A 16,592-nucleotide genomic window follows, 5' to 3' on the forward strand; every position below is an offset into this window, starting at 1 on the left:
AAGAGAGAGAAAGAAAGAGAAGGAGAGGGAAAAGGAGGGAGAGAGAGAAGAGGCCGACGGATTCGAAAGGACTGCCGGCACTAAGAGAGAAAGGGGACCAAGAAGAGGATCGCGGAGGTTGAGAGACCCCTCCCACCCTCCTTGATATAAACCGAGGACACCAGAGGCCCCGTGGGACTGTCGAGCCACACGGCTTCGCTCGTCCTTTCTCTCTCTCTCTCTCTTTCTCTCTCTCTATCTCTATCTCTCTCTCTCTCTCTTGCGGATACGAAAGCGAGAATCTAGGACTCTCTCTCTTTCTCTCTCTCTTTCCCATCGTCGTCGTCGTCGTCGTCGTCGTCGTCGTCGCCGTCGCTACTGCCGTAGTCGTCGTCGTCGTCGTCGTCGTCGTAGTGCACGCGCGTCTTTGTGCAACGTAACACCGTGTATGTACCTGTACACCTCGAAGAGAAGGCACGTCAACCTCCCTCCATCGTACTCGTCCGAGTCGTGCCAGAGCTCGATTCTTACCTCCTCTTCCTCGTGCAACGATCTTTCTTTCTCCTTTTACCTCTTCCCCCCCCCCTCACCCTTTACCTTTCTCTTCATCTCTCTCTTTCTCTCTCCCACTATATATGTCTCTTTCTTTCTCTTATAAAAGTCGTCGTTGCATCATCGAACGAGGCACACGATTCTTCCTTCTACAGGCCGGCCCAATCGTGGAAGAGCCGGTGCATCGCAATGCAACTCTACGTATCTATCGATATATATGTACATTATTCCGCAACCTGTTTCCGATTGTTCCGACGTGTTTGTTATTTATTATCATGCTTGTTTAGATTGTTGACGATGTCGAATAATTATATATAATGTGTAATAATAATAAATTAATTAATTAATAAATATATATATATATGATGATATGACTATATACATGACTATATAGGAAAAGTTTGTGCCGTGGGGAGTCCGAATAAAGTAGCAAGAATTCCGCTTAACGCGGAAGAAAGTTAAGATCAATTTTTTAAGGATGAACGAAGATGGGAGGATAGCGTAGAAAGGAACGGTAGTATTATATTTACCGAATCGTAAAAGGACGAAAAGGGAAAAGACGAGGAAAGAAATTCAACTAAAAGCTTCTCGGCAAAAGCAACCAGGGGAAGATGAGGGTTCTCGAGGGGAGGGGTCTCATTAACAAGTATAAAACCGAATGCTACTTTTTCCATGCATAACTAAGCACATCTTTCGAGCGCGTTAACCGTTACAACGCCGGAAATGCATTCGCCGAATTTGTTCCTTCATTCTCCTTTCGCAATTGTTTGCTTTTATTATCGCGTTCCGAATAAAGCAAGACGAGAGACGTGCCAAGAACCGACATAAAAGTGGGTGGGGCTCCCCTAGGTGAGCTTCCTCGACGTTGAAAATATTTTCTAATTTTACCTCGATCCCTACCCCATCCCCATCCCACATCCCCTATCCCTATCTTCACTCCCACACCCAGCGCCCTTTTCTCCTCATTCTTTTCCTTCCTCTTTGGCCGACCTCTATCTTTATATTTCTCTCTTTCTTTCTCGCTCTCTCATGTCTCGAATATTACGATTTACGCGAATATTCAGAAACTTTCGGCTCGTTTTATCGTTTTTCCAAAAAATCGTACCTATATACAGATACGTTCAAAGAAACTCCTCCACCCTATCCCAAGCAACCCCACCGTCAACTGGGGCAACCCGTCGTTCTATATCCATCCCTACTCTCGTTTATTTCCTCATAAATAGTAAATTTCGCCCAAGAAAATTTCTTATAACGAAAAATGAGAGAGAGAGAGAGAGAAAGAGAAACAGAGAAAGAGAAATGAATATCCTAGAAAGTAAATGTAGATCGTTAATCCTTAAACTTTAAGCCTACATTTCGTTTTATGATACAGTTCGTGTTTATATATATATATACATGCGATAATAAAATTGATAATATAAAACCATTGTGCGGCGAAACTTAAGAATGAGAAAAAAAATTGATAAAGTACTAAAGAATGATTTGTTTCGAAATAACGACGTATTTTGAAAACAACTGAAGCTATCAAGACAATTAAACCCCTACTCGTGCGATCTCGTCCGAGTAGTAGGAAGAAAAAAACACAAAACAAAAGCAAAAAAACAAAACAAAACAAAACAAAACAAAACAAAACTGGGCGGGGGGCGGAAGAAAAGAAACGAAGAAAAAAAAGGGAAAAAAAAAAAGAAAAAGGTAAACGAGATGCTCCATCCGGAGAAGAGTCCAGAGCGTCCATCCACTACTAGGGGTAACCCTCCGAACAAATACATCGTGTAATCCGACGAGTACTCCCTGTTATTTCAGGTACCTTCTCTTCTCTCCCCCTTTTCGTTTCGACCCCAAACGACCCTGTTCGCATTTTCCCTCGTCGATCGGATTATCGTAGGCACTATTTCAAAAGGGTTTTCGCGAGTCGACCGAGAATGCGAGAAAAAGAGTAAGAGGGAGAGAGAGAGAGATAGAGAGAAAGAGAGAGAGAGAAAGAAACAGAGATGGGGGGCGAAGAAGGTAAAGCAGTGATTTAAGAGTTTTTATTGCTTGAAAACGTCGTAGGGGGTTGTTCTCAATGAAGTAACCACGCTTTTCGCGTTTTCGTACTTTCCACCACTCGAGCGTGAACTGAATTCATTAGGTTTTCTTTCTCTCTCTCTCTCTCTCTCTCTCTCTCTCTCTCTTTCTCTCTCTTTCTTTATATTTCTCATGATTTTCTATCCTTCCCACAAGGAGGTGTCTTCCTATTTCCTTTAACTCGATCCAAAAAAGGAAGGAAAGGCAACCGAAGCCGACCTCGTTCACCTCCTTTCTCAGCACCTCCCACGCTACCCATCCATTCCAGCAGTCCCCTCTTCGTAGACTTCCACCATCACTACTACCATCACTACCTTCATCTTCACCTCCACCTTCTTCTTCACCGTCCAACCAGCACCACCTCAAACAGCCGGTACGCGGTGTCCATCCTTTTCCTCGTATTCTGGAAACGAAATTGCCCACGGTAGCTCTCCTACGGAAGGCCAAACTATAGACTTTTTGAGGTTAACCGCATCGCCAGTACGGCTTTTAATGGCCGGAGCCACGAAACCTGGCTCGTATTTTAAGGCCGCTCATCGCGCGCGCGAGGGAGCGCGCCTGTATATATCCTTCTCTTTGCCACCATCACCCCCGCTCAGGTATGTATCTATATCTATGTATCTACCAACGAACGAACGAACGAACCAACCAACCAACCAACCAACCAACCAACGGCAAGCTAAAATTCTTTCACATCGTCGATTAACTTTAAAACCGGAGTTACCCCGTTACCGCTAACGAAGCCACGTGTAATTATGGATTCCCTTCAAATGGTATATGTCTCTTATTCTTTTTCGCTCGTTTTCCACACACATACATACACACAGATACACAAAATCGTACCACAACGAAAGCTGTCCAACCATATGGAATCTAGTAATTTTTTTCTTCCCTTTCCTTTTCTTTTCTTTTTACTTTTTCTTTTTTTTTTTTTTTTTTTTCTTTTCTTTGCTTTCCTTTCGAAAGACAAATCAATTTTGTTTGTTTTATTTGTTTCAAAGGGGAACAGATTATCATATTTTATCATAAATTTATTTTTCGGCTAATGCACTAAGGGGGATGAACACGCGATCTCCAAAAATCTTAAATGACAAAGGGTAATCGAGTGATGTGTCATTCGAGAGGCCTTTTAATTCTTTTTACATTTGCGTTATTTTCTTTTCTATCTTTTATCTTTTTCCTTTTTTATTTTTTTATTTTCCTTTTAGATTTTCAGTTCAATAGTTTTCCAGAAAATACGTTTCAGATTGTAAACAACTTTTTTTCATCTCCATGCATTAATAAAGTCTTTGTTCAATACAATCACACACACACACACACACACACATACACATATGCCCTTTTCCATCTGATCACTAAAAAACATAAGTTTAAACGATGATAATTTATTACTCGAGGGTGGATACAAACTCTCTCTCTCTCTCTCTCTCTCTCTCTCTCTCTCTCTCTCTCTCTCTCTCTCTCTCTCTCTTTTTCTCTCTGTCTTGAAATACAGGAAAGAATCGATTCTCCTCGAAGAAAACACCTTCCACGTTCATTTTATGGACTCGAAGTAAGCAGAGAGGCTTTTACTAGTTTCTCTATAAATGGAATCGAGATCTCGATTCGAACGATCACGCTGTTACTTCGTGTATGTATACTTCTTTGGTTCGATTTTAGCGTGTCTCTCTCTCTCTCTCTCTCTCTTTACCTTTCTCGCTTGTTTTTTCTTCTTCATTTTCTTTTTCTTTATTTTCTTCTTCGTCTTCTTCTTCTTCTTCTTTTTCTTCTTCTTCTTCTTCTTCGAGGGAGAAAGAGAGAGAGAGAAAGGGAGAGAGAGAGAAAGTACAACCGATGCAAATACGATAGTGACTTTTATTTGACGGAAATGATCGTGGTACGATTAAAGAGACCGTGTCGTTGATCGATCATCCGTGGATAGAACATCGAACTTACATTTTCTTTTCTTTTTCTTTACTATTTCTTTTCCATTTCTTTTCTTTTCTTTTCTTTGCTTTTCTTTTCTTTTCTTTTCTTTTCTTTTTCAATTTTTTTCGTGACGTCAATATCCAATATCCAGTCGATTCTTTTCGTTTCTTATAGAAAAAGGTTCTCTCTTTGCAATACCAACAGTATCATCTGATATACAATCATCGCTATCGTACTGTTAGAATGTTACAACTTCGAAATTGAAATTACGATTTTAAATTGAAAGGAGAACGACGGTAGAAGATGGGGACTAAGTTTAATGGCAGACTTTTTGTTTTATCACTCGCGTCGTAATAAATGAAACGTTATACGAAAAGGAAACCTTTTGGAAGATGGACGAATGCTTTTAAAGGGAATCGATTAAAAGCATTCTTATGGAAGAAATCATTTCGCATTTCGAGTATCAATTGATAAAATCGATTGTATTCGTGGTAGAGTAAGGATGATCTAATGGAACTTAGATTTAACTGAGAACAACCTTCTCGTTTTATCTTTAGAGAGTAGTTTTATGTCCATAGAACGAATTAAAGGCGTAATACTCGGACGTTTTCTTTTTTCTTTTTCTTTTTCTTTTTCTTTTTCTTTTTCTTTTTTTTTTCTTTTTTATTTTTTTACTTTGTCCTAATGGAAATTTTTAATGAAAACGTTATAAATAAACGAATATAAATGGAAGAAAATCGACGTAAGCTCGTTTTGCCATTCGATTCGAGTCTTCCTTTCGAAATGAATAAAATTGTGTTTGCTGAAAAACAATGTAACGATGGTAGACGATCAGGATAGGTCGGAAAAAAAAGAGAGAGAAAAAGAGAGAGGAGAAATAAATTTTAAACGGAAAAATTTCGTATTCGCGCCTCGCCGTCGAACGAGTTTTCTCAGTCCTTAACGATTTAACGATTTAACGAGTATTTACGATCGTTCGACATACACATACACATATCACACATACATATTTGTATGTGTGTGTATATATATATATATATATACATAAACTGACACGTCAGAGTTACCGTGCTATCTTTCTCTTTCTCTCTAGCTATCGTGCCGGTAAATACGAGCTCGAATCAAATATTACGCGCGCGGAAAACTAGCCGTCGCGAATGCGGCCAAAGTTCCTTTGAACTGTGCCGCTCTCATCAACGTCAACTAATTTATATCTCCGATACGGTAGGAGTTCTCACCGACGTTTTCATAGAATTTGTCGATGGATGTATACCAGTAGTTGTCCCTTGACGACGTAGTTTAGGTGTTACAGATTTTCCTTGAGTTCGAGGTTCTTTTTTTCTCTCTTTTTCTTTTGCTCTTTTTTTTTTTTTTTTTTTGCCTCCATCATCGCCGACACCAATCCAATGCTTTGTCGATCAGTGGTAAAAACAATTTTTATACGCGCTCGGTGATATGCATAAGTTAAGTAATTAATTAATTAATTAATTAATTAATCGAACGAACTTTTATATACAACGAAAATAAATATTAATCGAAATAATTTTTCAAACGATTTGATCATGTTCGTGTGTGTGTCTATACGTGAATATACATGAAAATATATATATATATATATATATATATATATATATATATATATGAAGATAAATAAATTGCGTTAAAGGATAAAATAAAAATATTATTGAACGTTATAATCTTCGTCTCCTTTGTCTTTGTCTCTCTTTCTCTTTTCCTCAATCTATCTCTTTCTTTAATACGCATTCTGACGTCAAATTGGGTGGTGAAAGAGTGCAATTATCGCGATGTATATTTCCGGATGACCGGCCGAGATAATGGGGGCCGCGCTTAAGGACTATAAAGTTCGATATCGGCAACGATCGGCGCGTGATCGAGTATAACGTACAATTTTCTCTTACCCGAGAGAAAAAGGAAAGAGAGACAGAGAGAGAGAGAGAGAGAGAGAGAGAGAGAGAGAGAGAGAGAGAGAGAGAGAGAGAGAGAGAGAGAAAGAGAGATAAAGAGTACATACACGTAAGAGAGCTTGTTCACATGACACTGAATCGATTTTTTTTTTCTAATTGGTTATTTTACCGTCTTTTACAGAGGCCCATATGTTTTATAATATATACATGTTCACACGGTACTGCCGTCAATCGTATACGATAAAATCACGAATTCGACAATTTCGGATGTAGAAAAAGCATACGGCGATTCGGTGAAAAAGAAAAATACAAAAAGAAAAATAAAATAAAATAAAAATAAAAATAAAAAAGCAGGGAGTAGTGAATATAAACATAAATAAATAAATAAATATATATATATATATATATATATATATATATATATCATAATGATGGCGTTCGGACGATTCGATTTGTTTTATCAGGACCATTTCAATCGGGCCGAGATCTGAACCGATTTGGACCGATCCGGACCGATGTTGAATTGTTCGATTAAACAAAATAAATGCAAAAATAAGAAATAAGATTGTAAAGGTAGTGAGGGTAGGCGTATGTTCAAAAAAATCGAGCAACCTGTGTTTGTTTTACGATTCAGAACGATTCGGTAAAATAAATTATCGATACGGTCAAAATTTGTGTCGCGTATCTGTGTGCACATCTCTTTCTGTGTGTGTGTGTGTGTGTGTGTGTGTATAAAATATACAGTAACGAGAAAAAAAAATAAAAAGACTTGAATGTGAGTTCGCGTAAAATCTCTCTTTTGGCATTTCGTTTTCTTTTTTCCCCTTCTTTTTCACTTTTTTGTTTTTTTTTTAATCCCATCCCATACCCTCCTTAGTCTTAGAAAAGAACTAACCCTTTGAGACTCGACTACGATCGCAGTAAACAAACGGAATGTAATCGGACCCAGTGTTTCGGCACGAGCACACCGTGTACGAAATCCCCCGCCTTTAGTTCGGTTTCAAACAACAAAACGGCACGAAAATGCCGGACGCTCGAGAACAAAGGCAAACACCGCGAACAAAACGCGTCTCTTTCAAGGAAGACAGTTTTTATTTATTTCTTTTTCCATGTACTCCTTTCGAGAGACGTAGAAGGAAGCGGATATGCCGACATCGAGAAAATGTCTCTCTATGGTGCATTAGGGAAGTTCCACTTAGATCTCATGTCTCTAAATCTCTAAATCACTCGAGAATTCTATTTCCATGTACGTATGTGTGTTTTGTATCTAAGTGCATATACGACCCTAGCTATAAAATTTACGTTATTCTTTATTTTGTTAAAAATGTTTTGATAAAATCCTGTAAATATCTTGTAAAAAAAAAAAAAAGAAAGAAATAAATAAATAAAATTAAATTAAAACAAAAAAAAAACGAGAAGGAAAAAGATATTTATCTTTTGTTCGGATAATCATGTTTCTTATTTTATTTTATTTTATTTTATTTTATTTTATTTTATTTTATTCTATTTCATTTCATTTTGAAATAAATATCCAAAGAAAAATATTCTTCCTTTCGTTTCACGCACATCGACCAGGCGAATAGTAGAGTCGTGTGTCTTTGTTAAAGTAAGGCATGTGATAGAACAGGATGAATTCCACAAGTGTTTTCCCCGAAAACTCGGACACAAACGCTTGCTTGACCCCCATCCGAGTGGACTACTTTACAGAACGGCAAGTTCGGCGACTTACTTATACGTTCATTTCTTCGTCCATTCTTACAATCTTTACTATAATTATATTTAAATAATCGTCTTAAGAGTTAACGATTACACTTCCTCCTTTAAAATTAACCCCACTCCCCCATAAAATCCTTTCATTTAAAGTTTCTTATTTAATCACGAATAGTTCTCAAAATTATCAATAAATTAATTTAAAATTATTAATAAATCGAGATAAACTTTCTTAATTCTTGTAACGAGTATGGTAAAGAAACGAGAAAAGGGTAAAAAAAGAAAAGAAATATTTGATTATTATTTCCCTTTGAAGAAAGAAGAACGTTAAAATAAGGAAAAAAAATAAAAACAAAATATATATACATACATACATACATACATACATATATATATATATATATATATATATATATATATACAAAAAGTAAGAGGAAGAAAAAAAATCGTCTCTCGTCACAATTTTTCATGTCGATTCTTCGACGATTTTTATAAAATACGAAGAGGATAAAAAAATAAAAAAAAAAGAATATTAAGAAGAAGAAGAAAAAGAATAAGAAGAACGTAAAGAATTCGACTTACCCAAAAGGACGGCGTGGTAGTTCTCACGAAGCAAAGAAGATGAGGAACACTTGGAAGGAACTCGATAGAGTTGCAGGCTTTTCTTGCTTCGCGTTAAACACGAAGGAAAGGAGAGTCGGTGCGGTTTGGGGGGGGCAAATTCAGTTTCGCACGCCCCCCCAATCTTGAGTTTCGATCCACCGGAAGCTCTATGCCACCCCTTCGCCACGGCGGCAACGACGACGACGACGACGATGACGAAGACGACAACAATGACGATGAAGATGAAGACGAAGACAAAAATGAAGACGAAGACAACGACGACACGATAACGATGACGATGACGATGACGAGGACAAAGACGTCACAACAAAGCACACACACAACCACTCGTTTCTTTTTATTACACTCTTCTTTTATAATCAAACTGTTTTCTTTCTTTCTTTCTTTCTTTCTTTCTTTCTTTCTTTCTCTTTCTCACTTTCTGTCCTTATTTATCCCTAATATCTTTTCTCCTTGTTAATTTCTGCATTAAATCGAATTTACAAATTTGATGAAAATTTGAGGGAGGGAACAGCTGCTCGATCGTATCAATACTGAAAATCTTTGTGAATGATCATTTAAAAAAAAAATCGATCGTCTAATTCAACTGGCATCATCGCGTTAACATAATCTCTCCTATTCTATCGCAGTAGCCAAGGAGGATCTTCGAAGGACACCGACTTTAACCTCGTCGACTTGACCTTTCTATCCTTCTCTTCTCGGGGGTCACGGCTCCTCCTTTCCGTCTTTTGCTTTTCTTTATTTTCCTTCTTCCTCCTCTTCTTCTTCTTCTTCTTCTTCTTCGTTTTCTTCTTCTTCTTTTTCTTCTTTCTTCGTCTCACCAAAGCAAGTACACACGCGACACGACGACTATCTATCTAATCTATCTACCTATCTACTTATCCTATCTATCTATCTATCTATCTAACTATCTAACTACTCTATCTAGCTATCTATCTATCTAACTATATCGTTCCGAGTCGCGCGAGCGAATCGTTCAAACGCGCAGAAACATAACGAGCCTCCAATTCCTCCACGTTTCTTCTTTTCTCTTCGTCGAGAAAGAGATCAAGAGAAAATAAAAGGAACAGTTTCGTTTTATATGACGATCCTGCGATCTTCTTTATTCCCCCGTCTCTGGATTCGCCGGATTCTCCTTGCCTTTTTTTCGTACCTGTAAACCAATTAAATTCGATCATTATAAATTCTTTAAGCCATTTGACGAGAATGATTATCATTGAAGTGCACAAATGGAACGAAACTTTTTGAGCAACTTTGATAAAAAAATCAATTACTCTTATTCGAGACTAGGTAATATTTTTTTTAATTTCTAATTGCAATCCTAGATTGTACGATGTACTTGTGCGGGTTATAAAAAAAAAAAAAAAAAAAAAAAAAGAAAGGAAGAAAAGAAAAATGATCTTTTTTAAACCTAACCATCACAAAAAGTTAGTCCTGTTATTGTACGAACTGAAAGAGAGATTAGCCTAAAAAGTAGGGAAATAAAGAGTATGAAATTGATTTTGTAAAATTGCCAAGGAACTTTTCGATATTCTTCCCGTATCAATATACATCAATTAGTACAAATCAAATAATATTATTCATTATATTCATTTAAATGCAAAGATATGAAGTTACTCATATCACTTTAGGGATTGATTTCATCTCTTTGAGAGCGATCGAGGCCATATAACATATATATATATATCCATATAACATATATATATATATATATATGGTCTCGAATAATGATATATATATGCGTGTATATATATATAGATACCATTATTCACATTCTGTACTACGAGATAATCTCACAAAGCTCCGTTCAAATTAATGATTTTGAGTTTTCCTATGGTTATAACGAGATGAATAATCGAGTCGATTAATTAATATTATCAATTCTACGTCGTTAATCCATAAGATTTTCATCGAAAAAGAGATAATTCTATTGTCCTCGGGGGGGAAAAAAGAATGTCAATTGTTAAAAAGTAATTTAATTCAACAAAATACGTATCGAATTTTTCTTTAATGATGATAACGAAAAATCGTTTCGACCTCGATGGATTTATCTATCAATCTCTATTTCTATCTCTATTTCTATCTCTATTTCTATCTCTAACTCTCCATTTCTTTCTCTCTCTTTCTCTCTCTTCTCCTCGCAACCTTGTCCTTTCACACACCTTTTCGATCCGAATGTCGATAGAAATACCGATATGAACGTCGATAGAACTTCGATATATGTATGTATATGTCTGTGAGTACATATGTAACACATACACATACATAGACACACACACACACACATACATCTTTTCTCTTTTATCTTAGAAGCTCCCTTTCTCCTTCGCAAGTCACTCCTTACTCTAGCGGTCACCCACGCTTCATACAAGATTTCTCGACGTGTTCCAAGTTATTTCGATCACGATTGCATCTCATTAGCATTGGTAATAGAAATTCGCGCGTGAGCTCGCTCGATCTTTCTTTCTTTTCTCTCTCTCTCTCTCTCTCTCTCTCTCTCTTCTTTTTTATCTTTTTTTCTTTTTTACCGTCTCGGTTGAATGTACACGCAATTGCGATGTTCTTACGGACGACGACGTATTACAAAGTTTAATAAGATATTTGTCAAACTTGTTATTTTTTCTTTTTTTACTTCTTTTACTTCAACATACGAAAAGGGCTTGTGATACGAAAAAGAAACGGGTAAAAGAAAAAGAAGAAAAAAAAAATATATATATATATATATATATATATATATATATATATATATATATATATATATAAGAAAAAAGTAAAAGATGTTTCGTATAAATCCAATTCTGTAAAACGTTTCTATCAATATTTTTCGATACTGCTAAATACTATATCCCGTATACTTATCGATCGAACGAATCTCAGTTTCTTTCGAGAGAAAGAAAAACGAATAAAAAGAAAGAAAAGGAAAGAAGAAAAAGAGGAAAAAACGAAACGTGCGATATCGGAATCGTGACAACAAAGATGAAAATCACGAAATTAAAACGAACGCGCCACTCGGACTTTCTCGTTTGACGAAAGGAATACTACCGGGCAAATTCGAAATTGCATTCGGTGATAACGATCGCGTTTCGTTTTCGAAACGTTTACCGCGAACACGACGATCCCAACTACGAGATGTCGTCGAGTGCTCGTAAAACGAGATCTCGTTCGTTTGTCGCCCTAACAAAATACGTTGCTCTCTTCCAGGGGGACCAAAAAAAAAAAAAAAAAGAAAAAAAAGGGAAAAAGAAAAAGAGGAAAAAAGAAAAAACGATAAAATAAAACAAGAGAGGGACGGGGGAGGGGGTGAGAGATAAAAAGGAGGAAGGAAAAAAAAAACAGGAAAAAACAAGAAAGAAACAAAAAGCAGAATAGTTTCCAAAGCAATCGGACGCACGATCGTTCCTAATCGTTTCGGTCGCTTCGAGCATCGCGTTTCGCTTCAACAAACGACCATTACAAACGCCATAAAGTCCGACGTACGAATCGTTCGTTCCGATCGAATCGTTGCAAAAGTGATCGCAACGATCAGCTGTCCGAACGTTTATTTGACATAGAAAATATATAATTCTCATAATAATATTACGTATAATAAAAGTAATAAAAAAAAAAAAATGTGTGTGTGTGTGTGTGTGTGTGTATGTGTGTGAATGAAAGGAGCGCACGCACAAATGCGACATAACAGAAGTATAAATGACGCAATATAATTTACTAAATTACATATATTAATTCGATCAATTGGCATCATAAAAAAGATATTCAAAATATTTTACACACATATTTTTCCCTTAATTAATTCGTTTAACATTAAAATATTATTAATAACGATAAACGTACATATATGTATATATATATATATATATTTAATTTTTCAAAATTACAAATTAATTAATACATTTACATATATACACGCATATGCAAATACGTATATCCATTTCGAAAGAACGAATAATGTAAACGAAAATAAAATCGAGGCAATTGAGAACGAGTGAAGTGAGATATGCGAGAGAGGATCGCATACCATAGATTCGCCGATTCGAATTCGGCGCCTTTTCTCACCCCTAAAGCTTCGCCGTAGGATAAGAGAGGGGGCGCGAAGAGCGAGGGTGGAGAAAGGGTCGCGAGGCTCGCGCGACATCGAGGTTAGGGGCGGCGAACCATTTCTGTCTCTCTTCCTCTCTCTCTCTCTTTCTCACTCACTAATTCACTGTCTCTCTCTCTCTCTCTCTCTCTCTCTCTTTCTCTCCCTCTTTCTATCTCTCTATCTCTTTCACTCTTTCATTCACTCTCTCTTTTTGATTCATGCTTACCGGCTGGGCTCGTTCCTCTTCGTTTGTTGTGTTCTGTCTTGTCTTCCTTGACGAAAGAAAAGAAAGAAAAGGAAAGTTTGGTGTTATTCGGTGGCTAAGTCCGGTAGCAGGGCGCTCCGATCCGTCGTCGGCACCGCATGCCCGGCTCTCGCGCTCTCCTCGCCGCCTCGAACGCTAAAATGGCGATCGAAGTGACAGCTTTGGCCCCGCCACCCCTCCTCCTCCTCCTCCACCACCTCCTCCTCTTTCTCCTCCTCCTCCTCCTCCTCCTCCTCTGCCGACTAACAGAGCAGAGCTCTTGCGCGCCTTCCTTGGCCGCCCCTGTGCTTTCTTCGACGCGTGCTTACGCACGCCGGTTCTCTCTTCTATCTCTCTTTCTTTCACTCTAATATTACCTATCTCTCCCTAGCTCTCTTTCTCTCTCTCTCTCTTTTTCTCTTTGTATATTACTATCTCTATCTTTATTTATCCCTAACTCTGTCACTCTTGACACCCTCTCTCTCTCTCTCTCTGTCTCTATATTCGTCAAATTTATCATCAATTTTCACATTCTCATAAATTCACTTTCCCTCTTTTTCTCTCCTATATCTCTTTCTCTCTCTCTCTCTCTCTCTCTTTTACTCTTTCTCTCTCTCTCTCTTTCTATATATATATATCTTTCTCTCTCTCTCTCTCTCTCTATCTCTTGTCCTCGACAAAGACCTTCACCCTCCTTCTTCCACTTCCTCTTCCTCTTTCTCTTCTTCCTCTTCTACTTCTTCATCTTCTTCTCGTTTTTCCTCCGAGAAGAAGAATATATGATACGTCGCGATAATTTGACCGGCGACGAAGAAGAGGACACGCGCGCCAAGAGAGAGAACAGTTGCGAGAGAACGATAAGAAGGCGTGTCGCTAGACGACGGACGAACCGAAAGTCTTCGAAACGGCGACGACGTCTCGTTTCCTCCGTGGGATGGCGGCTCCGATCTCTCTCTCTCTCTCTTTCTCTTTCTCTGTCTTTCTCTCTCTCTCTCTCTCTCTGTCCCGGACGACGCCTACACCAGCACCGCGCGCGTACCACACCACCACCACCACCACCACCACCACCACCACACCACCTACGATAAAAGAGACAGAGCACCGTGCTTGCCCGGACTCACGGGACTCGACTGGGCTCCGCCAGGCCACGATACCCTCGTTCCCGTTCCCTTCTCTCCTTCTCTCACTCTCTTTCACTCACAACCTCCCTCGCACTATCTCTTTCTCTCTCACTCCCTCTCTCTCTCCTCTCTCTCTCTCTTTCGCTTTCTTTCTCTCTCTCTCTCTCTCTCTTTCTCGCGCACACGCACCAGCGAAGCGCCACCGGCGCGACGCGGCTACCCTCGCGCCGAACAAATCTACTAACCGTTTCGACACCTTTCGCCCAACCCCGGCACACAATGTTACTGTCTTATCTAATGACGTTGTACCTTGCCCCTCCAACCTCCTACGCCCGCTCTCTAACCAATCGCGTGCGCTCCCGCTCAGGCACGTAACTGGTATCCTTCTGTTCCCCAATCGGTGTTTTGCGATTTTTTAATACCCATCTGATGTTCTTTTTTATTTTCTTTTTTGTTTCTTTTTTTCTTTTCTTTTTTTTTTACAATTCATTATGAAAAGTACTCGAATGGAATCATTTTATAGCGATGTTTTGATGGAGGTTGGAAGTGTGAAAATGGGGGGTACTTAGTATCGGTCTAAAGGAAAAAATGTTTGTTATTTGTTCGAAATATTGTGAATATTTCGGGATTTATCTCGTAGATGAATTTGCGCGTGAATATTTTTTTTCGAATTTGAATGTTATTCGTGTGGATGGATTAAAAATTGGTCACCCTATATATCGAAAAATATGACAGACACGATCCTGATGACTACGATGAACACGCGTTACTACCGGGTGTAAGCGACCGAAAAACTTTAATGATCCGCCTTTCATATGGTTCCACTCGTCGCGCTTTTCGAGCTTGCCTGAATCGATTGGAGCATCGTTTATTTATTCGTATAGTCGGAAATAAATTCATGCGGAAAGCTGCCCCGACTTTTCGCGATGAAACGACAGAGATTCGAAGTGGAATCAAATTTTTCTCTTTGAGATCGTTTCGAGCGAATTTGAAAAAAAGAGAGAGAGAGGGAGAGAAAAAAAAACGAAAAAAAAACGAAAAAAAACGAAAAAAAAACGAAAAACAAAAAACATATCAAAAAATAAAGAGAAAAAAGATTCGAGAGCAGAAGGAAGAGCCCGATATGGTCGACCTTTATTTTTGGCGGGAAAACGTTCATTCGGTTGATTCGTTCATGAAGTATACGAGCCTAAAGCAAAAGATAATAAAAAAAAAAATGAAAACTAATCTTGAAGAGGCTATAGGTGCGTTCGAAGAAAAATTTGTGGTTGGTCGGTCCCACGCCCGGTAAAGGTGGAGACCTACGTGAAAGAGCAAGGATTGAAAGGAAGGAGAAGAAGGGAATGACGTAGGGGTCCCACGGGGCCCTCCTTAACGGCCCTTCTCGACGTCGCGGGAGTCCTAGAGCGGGTGTACGCACGCGTTCGAGGAGCCGCAATTAACCTGAGGACCTCGATCGTTAGAATTTCTTGGCGGTGTCGGGAGGTGAATCTTCTTTTTCTTCTTCTTCTTCTTCTTCTTCTTCTTTTCCTTTTTTCCTCTTTTTTTTCTCTTTTCTTTTTTTTCTTTTTTTTTTCTTTTTTCTTTTCTTTTACATCCTTCACCACCATCTCTTCTCTTCTCTTACTGCTACCACCAGTCCACGAGTACGAAGAAAATCCTTCAACGGTGTATAATCGGAACGTTTAAACGCTCCGCGGACTCTAGGAATTTCCTAGCGTCGAGAACAACCGTCCTTATATAAAAGCATCTACTTTACAGTGGTAGGAAGAACACGTAGGTCGTACTAAAAAGGTGAACACGTTAAGACGGAAGTTATGCCTCGACGACGTCGCACCTGAACGATGAATGGTGATTACATTCGTGGTAACCGATAAATAAGATCCTAGATTAAAGATTTCCTTTTATCTTGATGTCGATGACATAAAATTACTTTCTTTGATATTATTAGTCACGCTTTCCAGAACGTTACATCTTATATTATTCTTTTATATATCTTATAATCTCTGTTTTTTATTTTTTCTCTTTGTATTTCTTTCTTTCTCTTTTTATTTGATTTCGTAATATAATAATCTTTCAATTCTTTGGCAAACGTAATGTAGGTCAGTCGAGGGTAACACGCAATTCTAAGCAATTACGTGCATCGACAAGCCAATTACACGATTCGCGAGGAGACGCATTCCTAACGATCCCTTGATACCGCTTACTATCTGTCTATCTGCCTATCAATCTATCCGTCTGTCCACCTATCTAACTCACCATCGGCCAATTAACTCGATAACGTGACGGAATAACAATACAAATCTAATTCTTTATGAAAGCTGTTGAATATAGATATCGCCGTGGAAAAGGATTGAAAGGTTGCCTTTAGCCGAAATAAACAG

At 38.3% G+C, this 16,592-nt stretch overlaps 1 protein-coding gene across 1 annotated transcript in view; it reads right to left on the bottom strand.

The window, feature by feature from the left end:
- Window positions 1–13,292, bottom strand: part of LOC124427057 (plexin-A4) — a 355,148-nt gene extending 341,856 nt beyond the window's left edge. The window contains exons 1-2 of the mRNA XM_046969530.1: window positions 13,070–13,292; window positions 8,724–9,918 (exon numbers count right to left, since the gene is read on the bottom strand). The gene's annotated coding sequence lies outside the window, so the exon portion shown is untranslated. The remainder of the gene's footprint in view (window positions 1–8,723; window positions 9,919–13,069) is intronic.
- Window positions 13,293–16,592: the final 3,300 nt, after the last annotated feature.

The sequence above is a fragment of the Vespa crabro genome, chromosome 1 (genome assembly GCF_910589235.1).
Source record: "Vespa crabro chromosome 1, iyVesCrab1.2, whole genome shotgun sequence".
NCBI classification, from domain to species: Eukaryota; Metazoa; Arthropoda; class Insecta; order Hymenoptera; family Vespidae; genus Vespa; species Vespa crabro.